Here is an 18,597-nt window from a genome sequence, read left to right on the forward strand (position 1 = left end):
GCTATACTTGTATGAACACAAGCATCGTCTGATTTGTGTATGTGTTTGCATAGACATGTATTTCAGTATCTGAAGGTGTTCTGTGACTGCTCCAAAAATTAGGCTTGAATGGTGGTAGGGATCAACACATGACATTTTACTCCTCCTTTGCATTTCAAACCTGAGGGCAAAGTATGCACACGCCCATTCTATACAGTCCGATCCAGTGTCCCAACATGTCCAATCCTATATGTTGCAGGATAAATGTGTTAGGAGGTTGGATTAGCTGGAAGTTGCAAGGAATGCAAAAAAAAAAACGATGAAGATGAAAACTAATAGGTGCTTTCGTTCACTTATTATGCACTATTTGCTCAAACAATTGTTTGTAATAAAAGTTTTTGCACTTTTTTCCACATACTGAAAAAAAATCAAAGGATCCTTTGATTTGACTTTTTTTTAAATTTTAGATTTTTAAATTTTTTTGATTTAAATTTATATATATATATATTAATGACAAATAGTTGTGTTATTATTAGTTATTCACATCAACACTTCAGCTTATTCTGTTTACATTTTGCCTTTCTGCTTTCCGCTTTTATCAAAAACAAACCGTGGGCCTCACATGGCCCGCGAGGTGCGCTTTGGACACTGCTGGAATAAAGGAATAATTTTATTATTTTGTTGATTTTTCTTTTTATTGCCATATATGCTGTTATTGTTATATTGTTTTGATTTTTTTGCTTCCCTAAAATCTTTCTCGAATTAATTAATTCCTTAAAGGCAAACCCACACAATCATGAAATGATCTTGAAATTTTCAAATAAAAAGTATCTCTACCGGCAAAATTGGCCCGTCATCAATACCAAAATGTGCCATATGGCCCAACCCTAGTAAGCTGTGAAGCATTTAATTGGCTCATTTTACACTGTCCCTAATCTGGACCAATTAGAACGTTAATGGGCGTGGCTTAAGCGTAGAACCGTTTTTTCCAGAGTTATACTGGAGGCAGAGGGCGGGGTCTCCGCCGTGATTCAGTGCTGCTGCTGGAGAGTTACCAAGGTCGCCGAAAGACCTGTTCCAATCGTTTCTTCAGCGAGTACTCGCTAGAAAGCTGCACACCGGTGAGTTTTTTTGTTTCATTTAAATTGCTTTTATCCCGATTTTGACTGCTCAAAGTGTGCTTTAATCGCCTTGCTTTCTTTCCTCGTCAAGCCCCTGACTGTCAAATGAGCTCACATGGGAAGAGATGCCGGGGAGGCTACTCAGCTAGCTTGCATTAGCCTCCCCTAAACTCCAGACTGAGCCAAACATTGTGTTATATCGCTGCATGGATCATAATCATCTTTCCAACGCCTTATGTGCACTCTGACCATCTGCGTTTTACTGCTTTATTTCGTAGGAGCACTTTTGGTTAACTGGTTAACCACCAAACCCAACTGGCAAAGAGCAGATGAATCTCCATATACATTTCAGGAGTTTTTACTGTTACTGCTCTCCAAATTGTGTCCTTGTTGTTTTTCATCGTGATTTGTTCTACTGCGTACTAACAACATAACAACACTTCATTCGGCACCACTCCCCTGGCCAACTAACTTTATGTAGACATTCCAGGCGGATGCCAATGTAGGTTTGGACAAGCAGATGGCTTGTTGCAGTGCTGTGGAAGGAGCTGAAAGTAGTATGAAAGCAATCGGAAGTCTTGTATGGCTGCAGCTGTCTCTCCTGACCTGAGCTGGACTCAAATGTGCCCCTTGGGATGCCAGTGAGGGCACATATTTTGCTCAATTCATGATTCATCCTATTTAATATGTCTCATTCATGCCACAAATGTGTATTTTTTTGTTATTTTGGAGCATGTGTGCCTTGCTAGACTTGTTCTATAATGTTGATTTTAAGTCATGTAGTAAAATTCACTAAAACAAGTCCCAAATGTTTAATACAGAGATGCTCTGCTCTATAAATCATGCTTCTTCATGGTTCTCCACTTACTAGAATGGCACTCTTTAGATGGTGATAAAACCTACGCCAACAGCTGCAATTCACACACACTGTGTATGTGTGTGTGTGTGTTTTCTTTCTTTGTTTTCTCTTCAGCTCTAATTGCAGTATTTATGGAATGTTGTGTGAATGTCATGGCAAATAGCAACTGGACAAATAGCTACTGTGGTCTTGCAAAAGTTGAGCTGAGTTCTGTGCTCTCCTGTTATGGAAATAACAAGCTGCACTTTTACATCCAGTGTTTCCCAACCTTTATTGAGCCAAGGCACATATTTTACATTGGAAAATCTCACATCAACAAGCAAAAATGCATGAATGGCAACAGGTGGATACGCAGGTTAATAATGTGTCTTCTGCCACCCAGTGGAAGGGCAATTAATTGTTCTGCCTGTCACTATACGTCACTGCCGTAGATAGATGGCAGACCTTAACCGGACCCTATCCTGCTCATTTCAGGGGCTATTAAAATTATATTGGTTGTGTACGGAGTAAATCTGGATTCTTCTCCTCTTGGCTGATGTGCTTGGAATCTGCCTACTCTGTTGCAGTTGGTGAAGGGTCGGCTCAAGCTCAGAGCTGCACAGAGACAGACACACAGCCCTCAAGTGGTCACATGCGAATGGTTATCAGCAAAAAGTAAAGAAGAAATTGATGTTGGATATAATTGGATGAATAATTGGAGAATCCGGAGTCGAACTGTGCTTTGTGGACGAAATTGCTGTCGGTGAAGTGGTAAGAGCAGAGGAGCGTTGGCCCTGAAGTAGGTCTTTTGCTCCCTGAAAACAAATAAATCTTCCCATTGCTGCCTTACTCTAGTTTGGAGAGATGATTTTCACATGAAAAAAAAAACACTTCCTGACTGCCATTTTCAAGAAAAAAGGTACGGTAGCGGTTGCCGATTACAGTAAATCAAAAATCACAAGATCTCGTGGAAATCTCATGAAATTCTCAATCAGACTTTTCTTTTTTTAGAAGCGGCATAAAAATTTAAACCACGGATAGTAAAAAAAAACAAAACACGTCAACCTCATGATATGCAACTTCCACATCATGTCGAACAAGCAACACCACGGCTTCCTGAAACATCCACCGCTGTTTGAAACATTTGCAAAGCAAAAAAAGTAATTGGCTGTAACGGTGGTGAGTTTAAACGCTTCATTGAGCATGTCGAGCCTGGCTACATTATGCCTATTGTCGATAAAACTATACACCAGATGCATCAATAAGTAAATGGGTCAGTTTTCCCTCATACCTACTGTTGCTGACTATTTCTCTCTAAGTAATATCACTTGATCAAGCCTTTTCTAACATTCCACGCTATTTAAACAAGCAATAAAATTATGTATGACCTGTTCGATATCGGATCGATATTGTATCGCCCGACATTCAAGGATGCAATATCGGATTGGAAGTGAAAAAGTTGTGGTGTGTTAAGGAGAGTTGCACAGTCCCATATAATAACCAAATCTACTCGTGGCGGTCTAAATTGATTAGACTTTATGATACTTTACTGAGTGTATTTGTTTATTTATTGGTTTACAGTTTGGTATTGCCTTCTGCAGTTGTGCCACTCAACAACAAAGTTAAATGTGTTAGCATCCTCCTCGTTGAAATGGTAGGTACCAGTGAACATGAGAACCAATGGAGAAGAAAAAAAACATTTTGATACATCGCTGTATGAAAAACAGGTGTGAATCATAAAAGAGGCTTGCAATAACCACCAACAGGAAGCCTGTTGAGTCTCACAATTTGGCACACAGGATTAATAAAGCTGAGCTGTCGGTGCATCTTATCTCTTACGAGCTTAGCAGTCGAACTGGAAAAAGGCTTGAATGTCCATTTGGGCTAATGTTTTTGTTATTCTCGCGCGTCTATTCTCCCGTGTTTGTTATTATTCATTGTCGGCTGTCCTCACCCGCCTCCTGTTTCCATTCTCCTCTGAGGAAATGAATTGTGTATAGTAAACTATGCAAGTGTCACAATGTGACCATGAGAATCAAACCGACTGCACCGAGTTCCTCATTTAGCTCAAACTGTCTGCTTGCTTGTCTTTCTTTACCAGTCTGTGTGATTGTGTTTGTGCGCGTGTGCGTGTGTGTGTGTATGAGCTTTGCTTGTCTTTACCAGTAGGGGTGATTGTGTGTGTGCGTGTGTGTGTGTGTGTGTGTGCGCGCAACACTGCTGCCTCATGACCCTGCACACTTCCTGCTCACGTTTCACTTTTATGGGCCTTCCTGTCAAGCGAGACAACAGCTCTCTGTGAGTGTGTTTTCACTACTCTTTATGTTCCCGCTGCCTACTCGTGTGCAGGTGAAGCTCATGCACTGACTGCATTTGTCGTGTTCACCGTCCGTCAGCTTCTATTAAGGGTGGGAATCTCTGGCCACCTCACGATTCGATGCGATTACGATTCATAGGCCCGCGATGCGATGATAAAACGATTATCGATGCAGCTCGATGCATCTTTTTTTTCTGATCAGTACTATTTTTATACGTCATTTTTCTATGTATAATTTCTTCTTACTCACTGTTTATTACTAAAGCTTCCATTATCTTAATAATTGGAAGTTTATATCTACCAACATATTTCCCTTTGTACTTTAAAATAAATATAGAGAAAGTAAAATATAATCTTCAATCTTAATCAGGCTGCGCTCACGGTAGTCTGTCTCCAGCCGGGTTAGGCTGTGGAAGTTGCTTGTTTTTGATATCGTGCTTAAAATAAATATGTATTTTGAAAATATCGATATATCGCCCAGCCCTACGGCACACTAGCAAAAACATGGCTGAGTAGAAACTCTGCAAGTGTGTTCCACCAATCAGCGTTCTGCAACACAAAGACCTCCCCTCAAAAGTTTCAGGCATTCTAAAAAAAAAAAAGTTCCTAATCGCTCCTAGGTACTTTTTGAGGGAAAGTTTGGGCTCTGGGGAAAGTTTATTAAGGTTTTGAGGTCATTTTGGTCGAATTGCAGTGAGGTTTTTCAATCCCAGGTAAATGAAAAAGGTGCCTGAAAAGTTTCTGCTGTGGAAAAAGGGCTAATATTGGATTTCGCTTCGAAAGACGCAAGCAGCAGAAGTTATTCTGTCTGTTTGCTGCTTAAACAGGCTGCAGAATTAATTGAGGAAGTACTTGTTGTGTCATTCTGTGGTTATAATCACATGTAATACTGCTGCTAAATCAAGCGAAAGAGACGTTTGGTGTAGTACTTGACTGTAACGGTCCTTTACAGTCCCGTCCACCTGTTTCTCTTCGCTTACACAGCTGGCGAAGCGTTTTAGAACGCTTGAAAAGCTTTTTATTCTTCAGCCGTTCTCACTGACCACATTACAGCTGTTTCAGATGGGCAAAGAGCAGCAATATAAAGTGGTTTCATTCAAATAGCATTGTACTGTAAGTGTGTGAGGGAGAAAGGAGACAAAAGAGTGATGTGTAATTCACAATACAGCCAGCTTGTAGGACGGGGTGACTAATGTAGGTTATTCAGCTTAATGATTTGATTATTCAGGTCAATGTCCGCTGCATTTTGACAAGAATATCTTCTCAGCCATCAGTCAGTTGTTTCTCTAAAGTTATGGTCCGCTTTTGCTCAAGACATTCGCATGTCAGACGGTGACACACTACATCCCGTTGAAAATGAAAGCAGCGCAAGGGGGAAACTACATAGAGGGGGATGTATACGGCCTCTTCTTTTTATTATCTTGACATTGGTTGAAAAGGCACACTTGTCCTACAATACATGGCAGACCAAAGCGCTCAGTGGTATCATTTCGTCTCATGATTAGCACTGATCTCTCACAATAGATCTAAAGCCATAAGTAGGTTTGTTTTCCCAGGCAACACCCTTAAGTCCCACTTGCTGCCCTGGCATCGCCTGTTTTTAATTAAAACGTCCCCAGAGATCATTTTTCTGTAAGGTGTGAACAACAATAATGATAGCATTGTGTATCTTAGCAGCTTAGAACAAACACCCTTTTCTAAACTTAAGATTGGGACAAATAACGAGTCCTGGGTGAGGCCAGTCAGGCATACATTTTATCGGCAAAGGTTGTACAGTATGTTGTAGAGCCGCAACAATTAATGGACGAATCTGTGATTAATGGGTAATTATCCAATTAATCGACAACTATTTTGGTATTTGATTAATTTATTTTTTATTATTAAAAAATGTAAATAACCTTATTTTTTAATTTTGTTAGTCAGCCATGAAAGCAGACCTATTATTTTAGGCAAAACAAGATATCCACACACATCAGCTTTGACTTTGGAAAAACAATGATCAACGTTTTTGCCTCTTTTATAATATATTGCGGACTAACCGCTTGTGTTTGATTCATATTGAATTGGTCCATATGGCGAGGGGTCAGTAACCCTTGGAACTTTAGCTTCCTTGTTCTGGCTGCCTTTGCAGAACTCGAATATTTTTTAACACACTAGTAGAGAAAATTTGTTTTTTTATTATTGTTTTTTTTTTTTTTTGAGTTAAAAATATTTGACTATTTGTAAGTCTGTCAATGCATCCTGGCTGAATTCAGACTGGTGATTGGATGAGCAAGGCAAAGGGAGGGGGAAGCCGTTGTGTGGCTGCCTGTTTGCTGTACAGTAGACGCCCCTACAACGTAAATAATCCGTTCCGAGAACCTTTATGTTATAGGGATTTTATGTTATACGAAGCGTAAAATACATGTAAATAGCCTAATCCGTTCCAAGATCTTCCCAAACTCACCCCTTTGGCACTTCAAAATGTTCAAAGTTCACCAAATATGGTAGCAAAATATAAGAAAACGTTAGCATAAACATAGTAGAGTAACATTCCAATATAAAATAAGGTAATAAATAAGATTACTGTAAATGAATAAAACTGAAAAACAAAAACAATCCTACCGTTCACGAGATGTCTTGATCAGGAGCGCAGGTGGAGGCAGGAAGGAGGAGGAGGACTAGCCTGAGTCGAAACGCGACTCAAAGAGTCTAAGAATCAGCTGGTCTCACAGACAAACGCACACGCACTACACGATAATGCTGTGTGCAAAATTTTAATTTGTAACTTAAGTTAATTGTTTCAGTTAGTTTCAGGGGGACTACGAAGAGGAAGGAGTTTGAAGGGAGAAGCCTGTCTCTCACACAAACTCACGTACAGCCAATGAGATGAGAGCGTAGGCGGTGCCCTGATAATCAGCCAATGAGATTAGAGCGGAGGCGGTGCCCCGAAAATCAGCCAATGAGAGCGTGATGCGTCAGAAGGCGTCACCAAGTGTTAGTCTGAACTTGCACCGACTTGAAGCATTAATAAAGTTGATTGAAAAAAAAAAAGACTTGCACTGACTTGACGCTTTATGTTATATGGAATTTCTTCTGTAATACGAAGCAAAAACTTTACATAAATTCTTTATGTTCAGTGGAATTGATGTAAAAGGAGGTTTATGTTATGCGAGGTACTACTGTATTCTCTTGTTGGGACAGCTAAACTAAAGAAAAATGAAAAGTTTTGAAAGTTTATAAGCTGTGTTGTGTTATGTTATGCCGCTCCAGACTATTTTTCTTTAGTGGAAGAGAGGGTAAAATGCTTCTTTTGATATTAAAGGTTGCCAACCCCTGATCTAGGGCCCAAGCCATTACTTGATTAATCGAAACAACAAGCTTCAGATTAATCCACTAAGAAAATAATCGTTAGTTGCATCCCTAGTATGTTGTAATAAGTCGTCTGTTTTGTGTTCTGTTCTTAATTTGTGTTGAAGTTCTGGCAATATTATATAGTTTATGTTGCTGTTTTGGTGGTGAATACAATTTAGAATTTTTAAATTAAAGGTTTGGGAAAACCTGGATTCGCGTGTTGAGAGATGAGCTCCACCGGGCTAAACATTAGTAGCATGGTGTAAAACGTCCTGTATTCAAATATAAATATGAAAGAAGTAGTATTAGTTTTTCTTGTGTATACAGTACATGAATAGAATACTGATCCGGTGAAACCTTGGGTTGGTGGTGTTTTGCATGAACAAGCTGGGTGATGCTCACTTAACGAGAAACAAAAAAGAGACAGTCGCCAATGCGTTACTCAATCATTCTGCGAAATGATACACAGACAACAGACTAGTTTGCTACGAACAACGGGCCTCATTCCAACCGTTCTTAAGAACAGATTTGTAAAGTCCTGCTTCCAAAGTTCTTACGGAGTTGTGGCATTCATGAATATTTTCTTATCTATGATTTGTTTTAGGTGGGAACAAATCCCTACGAACACTCAGGATTACTGGTACGCACATTTCAGCGCCGACATGTTGGCACATTGGTTGTGCAGTCGGCTTTTGTGTAGGTCATTAAACCTCAATTTTACAGTGATAAATCATAGTTTGTTTTTTCATTTTGGCTTTTGGTCATTTCCAGAGCGCCTTTCATTTTAAATTAAATTAAATGCACCAACACTTGAACATTAATCAAGTTACTGCACAACATTGCTATGAAGCGTGGTGAACCACTTCCCCCTCAGCCACTACACCATGAGGATGTGCGTCCTAACGCAGTGATGGGACTGCAGGCTCGCTGTTCAAGTCCAGGCGCAATTAATTGCCGTTTGTGAATAAAGTTGCATGATTACAATTTGAGTCTAACAGTCTGATTTCTTAAACTTGGTGTATCACTTCAAAAATGAGGACAGAACGGTTTCAGAGCACGTTTTTAATTTTTTTAAATTCTCATTCATTTCTTTAAGCGTATTGGATGCGGTTACAAGTGTTGAGGCAATTGTGTGGAGCGTGTCAGCTATTCTCTCCGGAGATCAGGCGTGGAGGGGCACGGGACCGAGTGTTCGTGACTTTACTGTCGCAGGAGGGTTTGACGGTATTTGATTAAAAACTCAGTATCACCCATTACCGAGAGACGGTCATTTTGTCACTTAGGATATAGCACATCTCAATTACAGTATAGTCAAAGTTTTGGGAGGGTCTTCAGTTTTGTTTTGGAATAACTTTGCTGTGTTAATTTTCCGGCTTGTGATTGACACAAAATGACTATTCTTTAAAAATGCTGAAGCCAAGCCAACGTTGAAGCCAACCCGTGACTGTGTAATGTTTAAATAAAGATGGGATTTTGCAGCTTCGGTGAACATGACTTAAGTGTACTGTATAACGGGCGATGGATACTCTCACATACGAACTGACTGTAGTTGCGTTTCGAACAAACGTCAGTCACACAGACACATGGTTCCCTTTGTATTTGCAGTCCCGTTGACATGCACAGCTCGGAAGGAACAGAAGTGGCATTGAGCGGAGAAGTTGGAGGAATTTTTACGCTGCGGTGGTTGCTACTGGTCAGACAGCCACTCCACCGCCGCCTCTTCAAATACCAAATGCTCTCCTTTACTCTCCCACTTGCCTCTTGCCCTGGGTTATTTTCCTCTTTCTATTGTTCTCTGTAATGTGTCACCTCCCTCCACGCTCACTTTCTCCTCTTAAACTCACAGACGCCTTTCCAAGTTGCTCAAAAGAACTTTAGAATCTAGCATCCTTTTCTTCTCACCAGAAGCCAGATGGTGACTTTATGATGAGTCATCTAAGATTAGCATCAGACCCAACTCTTGTGTCACTGACTCAAGTGTGTGGTAGTGTACGCTTTGTGAGAGCATTCAGTTGTAAGCTGCGGTTGATGTATTTGAGAGACCTCCAGTGTGTTTACAGAGGGACCTCCGAAAAGAGCAAAACACATGAATGGTCTTCTGGTATTTGAAGTAGACTGCAAGAAGAAATGGAAAAAGAGTTTGTCAGTACGTTTACGTTAATATCATGTTTTCACACTTCTCTCTGAAGTCCTAGTTTACATGCACTGGGCCTAATTCATTCATTGGCCAAACTCTCGAAACGCTAGGAGGCGATGATGCCCTTGTCAGCTTATTAAGGTGTCGCTTTCTCACCAAGGAAGAGGTCTTCTACATGCCAGTAGTTATCTGTTACGTTTTTCAGAGAGAAGATGGTTTGATGTGTGTGAGTGACACTCTCGGCAGGTTTTTTTTCTATCCGTCATGTCTTGGTACTGGTCAGCACTGAAAATGAAGTCTTACACAAGTACAGTGAAATGTATTTGAAATCGTACGATTCGGTTTTGACGACAGTTCTCGACAAAATTTCGTCCCATTTTTCATACACCATGTCTGTTTTCGTACGGCCAAACATTGTACGTAACAAACTAGCCCGTTTGCCCGCGGAATATTTAGTGGAATCGACATTAATTGGATTCACATGCTTTCTTATTGGGAAGATTGCTTCTGTTTTTGCACATTTCATTTTTTTGTTTGACTTTTCGAACGCATTACGAATGAAAACCGAGGTTTCAATGGTTTCATAATTTGACGGTAAAGGCAGCATTAGGGCCATATGATTAGGGCCAACAGTAACGGAATTGGCCAATAAACGCGGAATTCACTGTTAAACATGGAATCTCGCAGAAATTGTCATAATGTGAATTAAATGCTGCAACCGTGAGGAGAATGAACATTTGTGTGGGGAAGGATTTCCCCGGTGGACCTTTCATTCGCGGCAGAATCTCATCACAAACACTAACCCACCCCCTACCGAACTAAACATGTAGAAACGGCGACCTGAAACATCTGCGAAATTTGGCAAAAAAAACTCTTACTTACGGAGTGTGCCTGAAAGCTAGCTGGGTTAGCTTAGTTTAGCAGAGCATGCTAGTACGGCTGTATGTGTGCGTTTTCACCATGTTGTGTTTTACCACTTTAATGTAAGCGTGTTGACGCCGTGCAAACTCTGAGTGGGGGGAAAAAAAAGACTGGAGGCACGTTTATTCCTGCTCCCAGCTTGTCTTAACAGTCAACAGACATTCTCAATACACACAACACACTTCCTTCCAGCTTTCAAAATAAGAACGTCATTTGCCACATCTCGTCTAACTGTGTAAACAAAGTAAGGGTGTCATAAAAATTATCTTACATTAATAATGCAATTGGAATTGCATCTGTGACAACATCTTCCTTCATCACAAGCATGGCCATGACAGGTTGTTGAGGATTTTGTAGCAATGTGTGCAGAGGCTGACATCCCATACGAAAAATTAGCCAGGCTACCTCCATTTCTGAATTATTGGTTAAAACTGGCCAATGATGTAATGCATCAGTAAATGTAAGGATTTTTGCATTTAATTAATGGACATTTTATTCACTAACCCAAAAAGCACGCACTCTTATGCTGGTAAAATAAGTGTCAAAGGTAAGAAATGGAATTCAAAAAAATTAAAACGCGGAAAAACAAAATTAGGGGAAAAAAACAAAACAGAATTTAAAAAAATAAATAAAACCGATTTCATAGGGTGGATTAATGGATGGTTCCTTTTTTAAATTTCATCCAAAATGACAAGATTATTTTCAGTGAATGTTACCGCATTTAGAAGGCCATAAACTGGTTTTCTATAAAAAAAAATATTCCATCTGGTATGGAACCAATTAAGCGCAATAAACGAGGGATTACTGTACATGTAAGAGGAGTATGGTTTCCAATCAAATTTGTGAAGAGTCGAACACAAGCAGATTAAGTTGTTTACATGCATTTTACACTCATTACCGATTTTAATGCAATACGTTGGTGTTCTGTAGTGCATGTAAACGTACTGACAGATACATTGTGATCTCGCAATGCAGGTTTCCCCATCTCTGCCCAGCCCACGCTCTCACGACAACACACACTCTACCCCCTTGACCTGTGTCCATATTAGGGCAAAATGCAACCCCCCAACACGCTCTGCTGTCACATTTGCTCCAGTGAAGGGAATCCAAGGGAGACTCGCCTCCCCTAACCCAATTTGAAGGCCCATTTTACTGGCCAGTCAAAACAAGTCAGGGATTTTTAAAATGAATGCGTAGAGCCAAGGTCAGTTATGTTGTTTTGGTTAGAGTGGCAGTGTGGTGTTTAACATTTTTTTAAGGACTATTGTTAATGGGCTTAACTTGAGAAGAGCTTGACCATATGTCGCAGGATTTTTCTCCAATGTTCAATAAAGGACAATTCCCTTTTATGTGCTGTTTCATACATCTTTAAATTGGAGTTATCCAAGGAAATGGACTGTTTGAGCACCTACAAGTTGCATTTTTCAAATATCTGGCTGGGCATATTTCATGTCTTATACAGTGTAGTTACTTACAGATATTTTAGTGCTACAAATGTATACAAAATGTGACAAACTAGGGCCGGACCAATATGGATTTGTTTGGGTCCGATTCCAATAAAAAATGTTGATAAAGTCTTAGGGGCTTCCACACGGAAACGTTTTCAGGTCAAAACGACGAAGTATTTTATCGTTTCAGCTTTTCATCCACACGGAAACTGTGTTCAGGGTGCCCTGAAACAGTACAGAGAAAATCTGAATACACCGGCTTGTCGTTGCCGTGTAGATAAGGAAATCACTGCTTTCTGAAAACTATGACGTCACCAACCTGTTGTCGTCACGTGACCAGGAGTGACAAGTATTTGTGAATTTAAGAACTAAAACGGTTGATTTATCTTAAAAAATAAACCAATTGGTCATTCATTATTTTGTGAAATGTTTTATTTTCTCTTGTGTGTTTAAGTGCTCCTTTACCAAGCAAAAATGTTTTTTCCAATTGCTCGATTAATCGAAAACATTTTCAGGAGAATATTTGATTGCTAAAACAAAAAATGTAATAGCTGCAGCCCTACAGTCAACAATCAATTCTTGAAGCTGATTAATCGGTCGTATTATTAATTTCTAAGAAAGAAAGTTTTGATGCAGAGACTGAGATGTTTTTTTTCAGTATTACCAATTATTTGTCAGTATTTTCAACTCCCATGGTAATTATATTGGTGCTTCAACACCTTTTAATGTTGCAAGTGATGCCGAGGCATGATTGTCATGTAACAGTATCGCATAACACATAAAAGCATTAATGGTTTATGAACTTCCTCTCTTGTTGTCTCAAATCCCTTTAAAAACCCAGCGAGCTGTAACAAATCTATCAGCCAATCCTCAGCTGTTGCCATGCAGAATGCAGGGAAGACGTCCCACAGTTGTCACATTAACGCACATCCATTTACTCACGGGAGAGCTGTAGTCTTCCAGCCCATTGAACCTTTGCTCAGCTCACCCTTGTGCTACCTCCCCTGTGATTGAAGAATGCAAATCGTCATGAGCCAGATGTGTCCCCTTCCACCCAAACATCAGCCCGCTCTCATTTGTGCACAAAAGATCCCCTTGCGTGACCTGGAGCCATGCATGGATTAGATGCTTGATCACGTAAATAATTGATTCAAACCCAAACATCTGAAAATAGAACAGTGCTTTCCCTCCAGAGACCCCCTTTTCAGGTTTAGGAATACGCTGGCGCTCATAAACTACATGCAAATAAACGGGCAGACACCTGAAGTGAATCTCCAGAGACAAGAAATAATGAAAAAACAAATAGGCAGGTTTTTTTTTCCCTCTCATATCCAAACTATGCCACTTTTAGAGAAGAAAAATCCGAATTGTGTCAATCCAAGCATCGCCCAATGCCCAAGACTTGCCAAATAGTGGAAAGAACTTGAACTTTTTGTATAAGAGTTTCAAATGAAAACACATTTAGACTCTTAAGGATCATCCCATCTGTTAGCTTGGCTCACTTCAACTACTGAACTCTTGTCACCACCTTTGCAGCTCACAGAAACGCAAGAAATATTGTCAAGAGACAATAACAAAAACATCCTTTCCATCATTAAAAGCCATTATTTGCCCCTTAGGTTAATTAAGGAATGTTCTGCTACAACTGCTACTGTGACATTTCTAATCCACCCTGAAAATGAGTTTGCTTTGGGGTTTTTTGACATTATTAAAGTCCTGCCTTCCAGAAAGCTAGAAAAATATCACTGTTAGATGTTGGTATACTGTGGGTGTTACTTTGTAGTCACTCAACTGGTCATTAAAGACTTACAGAGTGCACTCACAGATGTCGCCCAGACTCATGACTGTTCGCTGTTGTGGTTCATTCAACAAATTGAGTCTTTGTCCTGTTATGTTAATACCGGCTACAAATAATTTACTGTGAATTTACTGTGAATTTGGTTCGTTCAGTCTGGACGCAACACCATCACTTGCATCTGTGTACCCAGGAACCCTAGAAACAACATTTATGTTGGTGTGTCATGGTGCCAGTGCTCGTCTCGATGTTGTTCACGTTCATAACCATTCCTTGCGCTTCAGAAGGTGATTTTCCATCTCAGTTCCCGTCTGCTCTAGATAAGTCAGTTTCACTTTTTTCTGTCGCAGTTGATCCCCAGAAACACACACATGCGGATCTCGATCGACCTTGACTTTATGACCTCCCTGTCATGTTTTTTCAATTCTTACAGAATCTTCTATCCTTGTCTTCTGCTATGATTGCAATGTGTTACTATACTTTTATGAGATATGTCCTCCCTTTAACCCGAAGCGTAAACCGCTGAAGAGGAAAATGTTTGGCACCTAGTGTTGTATCCATACATGTGCTTTCCCAATTTTAATCTGCTGTCATCATGGGAACTGCTTTTAGACGAAGCCTTGAGGGAGGAGTGAGTGCTTTTCCAGGATAGAATTTAATTCAATTATGAGTGTTTTGGTATGTATATGCAAGGGTATTTGTGTTATTTTTACCCCAGTTTATATGACACTCACATCTGCCCTAACGTCACAAGCTGACACACACACACAGAATTGCAACATCAGACGAAACTTATTTGTCGGTGGAATTTGTTTTATCCCAATTAAAGTAATACTTTTTGTTTGAGGAAAACTAACAGCCAATCATCAGTGAGCAATACTGTACTCCTACCACAACAATGTCATGTTTCTTGGAAACTAGGGTTGTCCAAAGTGCGGCTCGGGGCTCGTTTCCAGCATGTTTTTTTTAATGGCCCTTAGCAAATTGTAAAAATAAGATTCATGATTAAAGAATTGTATGATTACATGTTAAACTAATTTGCTTTGTCACCTATAACGCAAAGCTAACATGATTTGTTAACTTAGCAGATACACTCATTCCTTGCTACATCGCCGTTCGAACACCACACCCTCACTCTGTTGCGATTTTTCAAACATTAATTAATTAGTAAATGATCACTGTTTCATCGTTGAATACGGCCTATTAGTAAAAAAAATGCCCGAGTTAAAAATATACATATTTAGGCAAATTGTACGTATTTTTGGCCTAAATTAGCTTTGCTAACTTTTCTAATAGTATATAATATTATCCCTAATATTTATGTAAGATATTTTTTATGACACCTTTATTTTGTTTGCACAGTTAGACAATGTGGCACGAAGCGCTCATATTTTGAAGGCCGCAAGTGTGTTGTGTGTATTGAGAATGTTTCTTGACGGTTAAGATGAGCTGGGGGCGCTTACATTAACAAGTAGTAAAACACAAGACACTCGTCCAGCCTGAGTCGCACACACACACACACACACACACACACACAGCCACACAAGCATGCTCTGCTAAGCTAAGCTAACACAGTGTGTTTCCACTTAGAGGTGAGTTTCAAAGTTTTTTTTGCCAACTTTCCACTTGGACATGTTTAGTTCGTGTGAGGGCAGGGAAGTGTTTGTGAGGAGATTCCGCTGGGAAACTATTTTCCCACGCAAACGTTCCTTTCTCCTCATGATGACAGCATTTCATTCACATTATGTACATTTCCTCAAGATTCCGCCTTTAACAGTTGATAACGTTTTTATTGAAGTCTAGATAATGAAGCAACCCGAAAGTCATGTGTGATGTTTTGAGTTTTCAGTTGTCCTCTGTCTTTGAAACCGTGAATTTGTCAGGCCGAGTGTGTGTGTGTGTGTGTGTCTGTATCATGTGTGGAGACATCTACGTTTGCTGATATACTTTTGGCGTGAGTGCGGCCGACAGTAACCCGTTTCGCTCAATAAAGCGATTGTTGATCAACCTCCTTCTTGGCATTCTTATATGGTCTGTAGACGCTACAATAATAATCATATTAAAACAAACAGATCTCTAGTGTTGGAATAGTACCGGTTTAAGCCGATGTCCAGATTCAGGTATCGGGATCGGATTGGAACTGAAAAAATGTGAATTGGTTCGTCCCTACTGTTGACTGTGCATCTCCCTGAGTATTTGGGCCTTGCACCTGCTGTGATGATTGACAGATTAACTCATTAGACTACTTAACTCATCCGTTTATCTGCTCATTTACCGCCTAAATCTTTTATTAGTTTACAATTGACTGGCTCCTTTGGATCGCTGTTAAAAGCTGTTCCTTTCTGCTAGAATGACGACCATGCTGGTGATTTTCATTTATCCGCTGTCTACAGACAGACAGACAGATATATGACAACCTATTTTTGTGTGAATGACTAAGTAGAGAAGTGAACGTGAAAGAGGAAAAGAAAGTCACCAGGGTAGAAATAGGAAGCGGAGACAGCGTCTGCAGTCTCAGACAGTGGATGAAGTGGAGAGAAGTGTGCGATGGTCAATTGTCTGCTCAGACAAGGCTCTCCGCATGGCGTTCTGGCTGCATTTCATGTAAAAAAAAAAAAAAAAAAAAAAAAGTGTATGTGTGTGTCGCGTGATATGCAGGTGATATCCACTCACGTGTGAACCCATGGGGAGAAGCTACACACCATCATGCCCTTGTAAGGACTACATCTTCTGTCCCTGTGGACCATCCATCCATCAGACCGCAGCATCCCACCTCGTTTCCACTTGTTCTTTTGTGGTTCAGGTTTTCCAAAGTGGAAGTGCGGAGGTCGGAACAGAACAGCCAGTTGAGGACTATTTTCTGTGACATATGGCAAGGCCTTCTGCATCTGAATTCAAAGCAAGACATTATACACCCTTAGGCAGGACAGAATAGGCTCATACCACCAATTCATCTTTTTTTTTTTTCCCCTATTCTCGCCCCGCAGGAGTTGTATTTCATCCCAGTGACCATTAGCAGCCCGGCCCTTGATATTTAATACTCCAGTGGACATCAAGCAGACAAGAGGCTTAATCAGCTCTATTTTGGATACAAGGGTGTCGATTTCAGTTTTGAATAATTCAGTGATGTGTGTGTGTGTGTGTGTGTTTGTTGTGATGGGGTAAGCGGTGTATGCGCTTTCTGAATGCAAGCATGAGTCAGGAGAAAAAGGGGAAGTGTGTTCATCTGGAAAGTTGACAGCGTACCCACGCTCACAGTTGTCGTTACTGTTGAACGCACCGTGTGATTTTTGTTTTTCTTTCCAGTATCATTTTGCCCTCAGACCGCACTGATTTCAATGCAGTTGTTTTTCTGTCTTGTTTCAGAGAAGAACAACACGCATGATATAGATAGCAACGCAAGGTCCTGCTACAGAGAAGGTAAAACACACACACACACACACACACACACACAATAGGCTGCAACCCCTGGTGTGGCGTAATGTGGATAATAAAGGAGATTAAAGACAAAATAATATACAAATGTTCTTGTTTACCTCATCTATTTGCAAAAACCTTTTCATGCCTCATCCGTGAAAGCCCCCAATGTAAACATCCCAACCGTCACGTTAACCGGTGATTGGGACTGAAAGTGACTGACCTGTCATCTTGCGTTTGTCGCTGCCCCATGAATCCACTTGCGGTTTCAGTCACTGGCCTTTTGGATTCAAAATATGCGAGACTAAAAGGCACCATAGAAAGTAGGCATAAGGATTACATGAGTGAAAGCGTCAAATTTAGTTTAGAATAATTTTTGCGAATACTTTAGTCTGAATTTCACGATGGTTCGTCTCTGCCAGACACAGTTGTTGATCATCTACTGGGAGTAAGTGCTGTAATGGACTGCATACAAAATGGAAATGACCTTTTAGCAGATTGTTTGTTTGAAAAGGCCAGACAGCCCGGAAGGCAGTTAGATCATGTCCCTGCTTCACTGCTGTGTCTGTGGTGTCATAATTAAAAGAAACACCACGCATTTACACCAAAAGGAACACATTTTCCAAAGCTGGGTGTTTAATTTCTGTGAAGATTCAACAACTGGACTTTAAGTGTTATGTACGACCAAGTAAAACTTCGGCCATGTCCACGTGACTACGGATATTTTCCAAATATATGCAGTAATCCCTCGTTTATCGCGGTTAATTGGTTCCAGACCCGACGGTGATAAGTGAACTACCGCGAAGTTGTATATTTTTACAACCTTCTAAATACGTTTTTTTAACATTATTAGTGCTCTCTAGACATGAAATAACACCCCTATAGTCACCTTTACACTTCTATTACCCAATATAGTAGACATATTAACAGAAAATAAGACTCGTGCTCGTGTGTCTTGCTGTAAATGTGTTCCGGTGCTATTTCAAACCTGCAATAAAAGCCTGTTGATCCAACAATCAAGTCTGGCGCTTGTGTGTCTAACCAAGCATTACAGTAACATTACTGCCACCTAGTGACCATTGTAGAATACTACATATTATCCCAATGTCTTTGATTGCATCTTTAGAATGCCTTATATTTGTATTTTAGCTTATTTAGCATTTATGCATATATTTTGACAAAAAATATGCCGTAATAGGCCCATTTTTTAAAAAAGCGTCATAGAGTGAAGCAGTGAAATTCAAACCGTGAAGTGGCGAGGGATTACTGTATTTTTCTATGTGTTTTAGTC

At 40.1% G+C, this 18,597-nt stretch overlaps 1 protein-coding gene across 4 annotated transcripts in view; it reads left to right on the top strand.

Moving 5' to 3' along the window:
* Positions 1 to 973: 973 nt before the first annotated feature.
* The window catches only part of fam49a (family with sequence similarity 49 member A), a 31,216-nt gene continuing 13,592 nt past the window's right edge, over positions 974 to 18,597 (top strand). For 2 of the 4 annotated variants that reach the window (XM_054761990.1, XM_054761988.1), the window contains exons 1-2: positions 974 to 1,100; positions 17,256 to 17,309. The gene's annotated coding sequence lies outside the window, so the exon portion shown is untranslated. Of the gene's footprint in view, positions 1,101 to 17,236; positions 17,310 to 18,597 lie in introns of those variants that run through there. The other 2 variants (XM_054761991.1, XM_054761989.1) reach the window with 1 other exon arrangement.

This window comes from Dunckerocampus dactyliophorus, chromosome 19 (genome assembly GCF_027744805.1).
Source record: "Dunckerocampus dactyliophorus isolate RoL2022-P2 chromosome 19, RoL_Ddac_1.1, whole genome shotgun sequence".
NCBI lineage: Eukaryota > Metazoa > Chordata > Actinopteri > Syngnathiformes > Syngnathidae > Dunckerocampus > Dunckerocampus dactyliophorus.